An 8,259-nucleotide genomic window follows, 5' to 3' on the forward strand; every position below is an offset into this window, starting at 1 on the left:
TATTTTTATTAAAATTTACGCTATTTTTTTGTTTATAGCGCAAAAAATAAAAATCACACAGGTAATCAAATACCACCAAAAGAAAGCTCTGTTTGTGGGAAAAAAATGGACATCAATTTCATTTGGGTACAGCGTCGCACGACCGTGCAATTGTCCATTAAATCACACAGTGCCGAATCGAAAAATAGGCCCTGGTCTTTGAGCAGCCAAATCCTCCGGGGCTTAAGTGGTTAACGGACAATTGCGCGGTCGTGCAACGCTGTACCCAAACAAAATTTATGTCCTTTTTTTTCCCACAAATACAGTTTTCTTTTGATGGTATTTGATCAGCTGTGCGATTTTTATTTTTTGCAATATAAACAAAAAAATAACGACAATTTTGATGAAAAAAAAACAATATTTTTCACATTCTGCTATATGACATTCCCAAAAAAAAATAAATGTAAAAATCAAAATTTTTTAACATTTTAGGCCGGTTTATTTTATGCTACATATTTTTGGTAAATAAAATTGCAATAAGCACATTTTGATTGGTCTGCGAAAAAGTTATCGCGTCTACTAACTACTGGAAAGATTTATGTCATTTTTATTGTTTTTTTTTTACTAGTAATAGCGGCGATCTGCAATTTTTTTTTTTTTGCGGGACTGCGACATTGCGGCGGACAGTTTGGACCCCTATCTGACATTGTTGACACTTTTGGGGGGACCAGTGACACTAGTACAATAATCAGTGCTAAAAATATGCACTGTTACTGTAATAATACCATTGGCAAGGAAGGGGTTAACCCTGTGGGTGATCAAGGGGTTAAATGTGTACCTAGGGGAGTGATTCTAACTGTGGGGGGGGGGGCTTCTAAAATGATCATAGAGACATGTGATCCTATATAGAAGGATCACATGATCTCTATGATCATCCCAGGGAGAAGGACGGTTGGATGTGTTTACAACAGCTGACCGTCCTTCTCTCTCAGCGGGGAACGATCGCGGGTGTCAGGCGGCAATCGGAGCCACTTAAAACAGGCATCGGCTTCCCCGCTGATGCACTCACCCCCTAGACTCCCCAGAGGGAGCGGCGCACATGTACGGGGATTTGCCTGGGAGCGGCTGCCTGACGCAGTACATCTTCGGCGAGCAGTCGCCAACCAGTTAAATACCACTAAAAGAAAGCTCTGTCCCAAAAAAATTATGAAAATGTAATTTGGGTACAGCGTTGCATGACCGTGCATTTGTCATTCAATGTACAACAGTGTTGAAAGCTGAAAATTGGCCTGGGCAGGAAGGGGGTGAAAGTGCTCGGTATTGAAGTGGTTGAAATGTTTAGCAACTGTCAAATCAGACTGTAAGAAATTAATAGAAGATTTGTTTTTTAGAAATCATTGGAGCGATTACTGGAAGTGAAAAAGGAAACTTGCAGACACCGGTTTAGGTTAACCCATGAAAGGATGAAAGTGCTGGGGCCAGATACTGATTTGAGTGAGTCGGTCATGTAACCAGGGTAAGAGGATTCCTTTTGTGATTATGATTCTTCCCCAGATGAAACAACCATCGTAGATTTTTCCTTAACTTTATTTATGTTTTTTATCATTTTACCTTCTTGTTTGTCGCTATATTATCGAATCAGGTTTACGTTTTATGTAGTCTCACTCCAACTGCAGAGGAGTAACTGTTGGCTACGCAAGTCGCAGACGTTTTTATCTGATAATTAATTCTATATTATATGTTTTTTACATAGACTGCGAGAAATTAAACCTTTTTATTTCATTCATATTGCTGAGCAAAACCCATTAACGAGTGTTGCAAATAATTTTCTGTAAGAATTTGTTTTGTTTTTATGTCACCCGTATCGAACTATTTATTGTGAATAAATATATATTCCATATTTAGCCTGTATTCATAGCGCTTGGTGTATGCTGTTAAAAAGAAATTTGATTGTGTGAACATTTTTAGTATTTGTGAATAGTTCAATAGTGTTTACAATTTAAAAAAAAAAAAAAAAATATTTGATTGACGAAAATAACTCGTTATAATTATCGCTCTGGAAATTATTCTCAAATGTATAACGCTCAACAGAAATATTGTAAATGATGCAGTCCTCTTTAAAAGTGACAAAAACTCCCTCAATACTAATATACCACAAAGTCAGGTGATGTGAAAACAATCAGTGTTAAAAACACAATAAATTTCTTCCAATATTCTGTTAGTGATCAATTCAATCAGCAAAATCTCTAAGGCCCTTTTCACACATGCAGACCGTTCAGATCCGCCTGTCAGTTTTTCAGGCAGATCTGAATGTACATCCCATGCATCTCTATGGGGCATCGGATGTCAGCGGAGACATGTCCGCGGACATCCGATTCGTCAAATCCGGATGGATGGAAACCCTATTTTCCATCCGTCTGGCGGATCGGATGAGAACAGACAGACGGTCCGTTCTCATCCGATTCCCCCATAGAAAAGAATGGGGACCTACAGCACGGAGACAGAGCTGCCTTCCGCCTGCTCAGCGGGGAATCGGCGGATCGATCCCACGCTGAGAAAAACTGAGTCCGCCGACGGACTCCACTGTGCGAAAGGGGCCTTAGAGTGAATAAACTCCACCAATGATGTGATCCTTTGCCGCTGGTGATTGCATATAATAGAGATCCTGTTGGTGATTGAGCACCCAATCCCCGTTCTGCAAGTAAAAGATCTCATCCGATGCTCCACCACAATGTGCATATAAGATGGACCCATACCTGTCATGTAGACCTGTGATGGGTGTAAACATGCTTGATCCCCAATAAAGAGGTGATCTCATCCATCAAGTGGTGGTCAGAAAGAGTGCAGGAAATTCTTCTTGTATAAAATGTCTCCACATTAATCAATATGTGCACCTCCACCCATGGATGAAACAGGAGGGGGTTTACCAGACAGATAGGACCTGATAGAACGTTTACTCTCCAGGTCTCAAAGGCAGATTGATTTAATCAACAATCACGGTGTTAGCAATCCCAAGATGGATCCGATGTATTTAGCATCCACTGGACAAATTAGGGATCGACCGATATTGGTTTTTCGTTGCCAATACCGATATTTTGGCCATTGCATATCGGTATTGGCCGATATTTTGAACATTTAAAGTTTTACGAAATAAACACAATTTTCGACACAAATCTGTTACTGAACATGTTAATGTTTGTTTATTAACATTTTTAACATTAAGGGCTCATTCTTCACAGCTTAACTGCATGAAAACTGATAGGAAAACCGCACTTGCAGGGACATCAGTTTCACATCATCTGATTGTGTATGATGCATAAACTGCTGCAGTAGTACATTTACTCACTGCAATCATTTTAAATCACTACTGCAGTGCAGTCAGTGCAAAACTGCTAGAAAAAAAGCTAGACAGTGGATTAGAGTCAGTGGACTACTGCTGCAGTAGTGCACTCAACTGCAATGATTTTAAATCACTGCCATAGTCAGTGCAAATTAAACTGCTAGAAAAAAATCTAGACAACAACAACTGCTGCAGTAGTGCACTCATTACAATGAGTTTAAGTCACTTCTGCAGTCAGTGCAAATTAAACTGCTAGAAAAAACAGCTAGACAGTTTATTGTAGGAGTTAGTGGACTACTGCTGCAGTAGTGCACTCACTGCAATGATTTTAAATCACTAACTGCAGTCAGTGCAAAACTGCTAGAAAAAAAGCTAGACAGTGGATTGGAGTCAGTGGACTACTGCTGCAGTAGTACACTCACTCACTGCAATCATTTTAAATCACTACTGCAGTAGTGATTTAAAATTATTGCAGCAGTGAGTGGCGCGCTACTGCAGCAGTAGTCCACTGATTCCACTCTACTGTCTAGCCTTTTTTTCCTAGCAGTTTTGCACTGACTGCAGCACAGTCAGTGCAAAACTGCTAGAAAAAAAGCTAGACAAAAGCTAGACAGTGGAATGGATTGGAGTGGATTGAACACTAGTACTATACTACTACACTTGCAATACTCCCAGTTAAGTAGAACAATATTATAGTGCAGAAAGCATTACATTTCACAATATCGGCAATATCGGTAATCTCAGGGTCGGCCTTGCTGATAATCGGACGATCTCTACTGGACATCGCTATTCCCAGCAAGTATGTCATCGTATATTACCACATAGATCGAATATATCATCCTCATGAGCTCAAGGAAAGAGAAGACTCAACATACTGGGTACCCATGTAAAAGGAATTTAATTTTAAAATAGAAGCAGTTACATATACCCAAAGGAAATAGCACATAGAACATCCAGAATTACAACAACACTTGTAGCAGACCGGACGCGATGTTTCGTCTAATAAGACGTCCTCTGGGGGGTCATGCTGTCAGTGTGGCTGTGTTTAAATACCTTTCAAGTGTAACGAAAAATTTGAAAATTACCTTCAGGCTTGTCAATGCCCGGAAGAGTGATTACTTCCTGGTTTAAAAAAAAGGAGGCAGGGCGTGCTGTCCAAGCCTCGTTCTGAGTAGACATGTGGAACACGTGTTCTCCACCAATCATAGGTGGTGGGAAAGGGATATCTGCCATTAGGAAACATCCTGGGAAAACCCAGGCAATGTGAAGGGGTCCTAGGCACGAAAAAGCCGCGACCGGAAACACGGGAGCCGGAGGCGGAAATGACGTCAACTTCCGTCCCTGTGAACCACAAACAAAACCAACTTACAAGCCGGCGGCAGGAACGGAAATGACGCCAATGCCTATGGAACGCAAACTAACCAGGAAGTGAAGGATAAAACGCAGAACAACTCGTCCCTTGAAAATATTAGACTGAAATTTAAAAAAAAAAGCTTTAAAAACTTTAAGAGGGGGTAAAAAAGAAAGAGGGCAAAATTTAAAATTGTATGATCAAAAGAAAATTGAGGATTATAAATTTAATATACTGAATAGTGTTGATTAAAAAGGGAACACTTGAAAGGTACCTTACATTGAATCAAATTATACATATGACACAATATAAACATGTTCAAATGATGCACGGAAATGCAGATAAAAACTGATTATGAAAAAATAAAATAAAAATTAAACGTAAAAATGTATCTTAAACTTTTGTCATTATGTGTTGTTGATAAATGCGTTGATGTCCCACTCCCCAATGGGGAGTAGGAACGCAACTCATATATCCAGAAGGATTTGAGACGTGATACACCCTTCTCTAAGGCTCCTCCTATCCATGGGGACTATATCGGTCAATTATGATAAATTCAGTACTCCGCGGGTCTCTGTTATGAAATTCACGATAGTGTTTGGGGACACTGTGATTAGTAACTCCTTTCTTAACCACTTCTGGACAGGAAGGATTTGCCCCCTTAATGACCGGCCATTTTTTGCGATTCGGCACTGCGTTACTTTAACAGACAATTGCTCGGTTGTGTGACGTTGTACCTAAATACTTTTTTTTCCCCGCAAATAGAGCTTTCTTTTGGTGGTATTTGATCACCTGTGCAATTTTTTTTTTTTTGCACTATAAACAAAAAAAGTGCGACAATTCTGAAAAAAAAAGAAAATCAATATTTTTTACATTCTGCTATATGACATTCTCAAAAAGAAATATTTAAAAATCAATTTTTTTTTAACATTTTAGGCCAATTCGTTCTCTGCTACATATTTTTGGTAAAAAAAAAAAAAAAATCGCAATAAGCATATTTTGATTGGTTTGCTCAAAAGTTATCATGTCTATTAACTACGGGAAAGATTTATGTCATTTTTGTTGTTTTTTTTTTTTTTTACTAGTAATGGCGGCGATCTGTGATTTTTTGCGGGACTGCGACATTGTGGCGGACAGATCGGACCACTCACTGACATTTTTGACACTTTTGGGGGACCTGTGACATTACTACAGTAATCAGTGCTAAAAATATGCACTGTTACTGTAATAATGACATTGGTAGGGAGGGGGTTAACCCTGTGGGTGATCAATGGTTTAAATATGTACCTAGGGGAGTGTTTCTAACTGTGGGGGGCGTGGCTTGTGAAATGATCACAGAGACCTGTGATCCTATATAGCAGGGTCACAGGAGCTCTGTGATCATTCCAAGGAGAAGGACGGTCAGCTGTGTTTACAACAGCTGACCGTTCTTCTCTCTCAGCGGGGAGCGATCGCAGGTTTCAGGAGGCAATCTGAGCCACCTGCCCCATGCATCGGAGTCAGCGGGTGAAAGCGTGTTGCTGGCAGCGCGCACTCGCCCCCTAGCTGCATGCGCGCGACTGACATATACCCACTTCGGTTCGCGCAGGAGCCACTTAAGTAGCCCATTTCTGACACTCGTTGTTTACAAGTTAAAATTATTATTTTTTGCTGGAAAATGACTTAGCACCCCCAAACATTATATATATATTTTATTTTTTATTTTTTAAATATTATTTTTATTTTATTTTTTTATCAAAGGCTCTGGAGAATAAAATGGCAGTCGTTGCAATATTTTTTGTCATGCGGTATTTGCGCAGCGGTCTTTCAAATGCCATTTTTTTGGGAAAAATTACATTTCACTGCATTAAAAAAAAAAAAGAAACAGTAAATTTTTAAATGCCCATTTTATTTTGTATATTGTGAAAGATGATGTCATGCTGAGTAAATATAGACCCAACATGTTATGGTTTAGAATTGCACACACCCGCGGAATGGCGACAAACTACGGTCAATAAAAATCTCCATAGGCGACGCTTTAAACATTTTTAACGGTTTCCATTTTAGAGTTACAGAGTAGCTCTTTTTTTAAATGATTGCTCCCGCTCTGGCGATTGCGGCGATACCTCACATGTGTGTTTTGAACAGCGCTTTCATTTGCGGGCGCAACTTTCTTTTTACATTTTCTTCCGTGTGCAAGCTCACGGCGATGGGGGCGGTTAAAACATTTTTATTTATTTTTTTCCTTTTTATTTATTTTTTTTTTTTTACATTTTAGCACAGGTTTGAAAAAAAAATAAATAAAAATCTGATCACTTTTTATTGCTGTCACAATCAGTGTAAACATCCCTTGTGACAGCAATAGGAAGTGACAGGTACTCTTTATGGAGGGATCAGAGATCTATAAGACTCTAACCCCTCCACTGCACTTCATATGTATTCAAAATGCCGAAAACTGCCTTTTTTTGAATACTGTCACTTTTTAAATTCGGCACCTTTAGCAGCCGAGTAACCGATTCCGGGTTACATCATCGGAGACCCAATCGAAGCCGCATCCGACTTTAATCGGGACTCCAACCAGCCGGCAGATGGTAGGATGGGAGACCCGGGCAGAGACGTGGAAGGCAGTGGGAGGGGGGGGGGCATCCCCCCCTGCTCGCTGGGGATAACGATTGAGCGGCTCTTGAGCCGCATTGGTTATTACCGCCTGAAAGCCAACTGCCGGCTTTAAAAATGGTTTAGGAATAATTCCTCTAGCTGCAGGTATCGCCCCGATACAACCACTTCTTGCAGCCGGCGTAGAGCTACGTCGATTTGCAGTAAGTGGTTAAAGGAGCGATATAAAATACAGTTTATTATTATTATTCAACTACAAAATAATATTCAGCACACAATCTATAACACAATAAAAGATATTAAAATGACTACTAAATCAACTGCTGCTGAACACTGAAGGTCAAACCAAAACCTCTAAATTTAGATCTTGAAAAATAGTGCAGCGCATGAATAATGTATAACATAAGTAAATAATATCCAGAGAGTACAATAATCATAAGAAATAGTCCATATAAAACAGTATAGGGCAACTTAACAGAGGAAGAGGAGCCTTGTGTGGAAAGAGATGAAAGTAATCTTCATGAACTGGAGTCCCGTGAAGACCCGTGCATCCCATCCACCAAGTGGCCTCGCTGACCCCGCTGATGAAGTCCCGCCTACGGACGTAACGCATACGGGGGGAGGAGTTATGACGTCACCTGCAGCCACCACGCTGTATTGCTGATTTTCATGCTGCTTTCATCTTGCACTGACTGACAGTGTATCGTTTGTGTGTATGCGATTATATACATAGTTACATAGTTTGTTAAGTCGATAAAAAAACAACAGTCCATCCAGTTCAACCTATGATGTGTGTGTGTGTTTGCTGTTAACCGTACATTGTTTACCCCTGTATGTTGTACATTGTATACCCCTGTATGTTGTGGTCTTTAAGGTGCCCATCTAATAGTTTTTTGAAACTATCGATGCTCCCTGCTGATACGACTGCTTGTGGAAGAGAATTCCACATCCTTACTGCTCTGACAGTGAAGAACCCCTTACGTATTTTAAGGTT

The sequence above is a fragment of the Pelophylax lessonae genome, assembly GCF_965119305.1.
Source record: "Pelophylax lessonae genome assembly, chromosome: 9".
Classification (NCBI taxonomy): domain Eukaryota; kingdom Metazoa; phylum Chordata; class Amphibia; order Anura; family Ranidae; genus Pelophylax; species Pelophylax lessonae.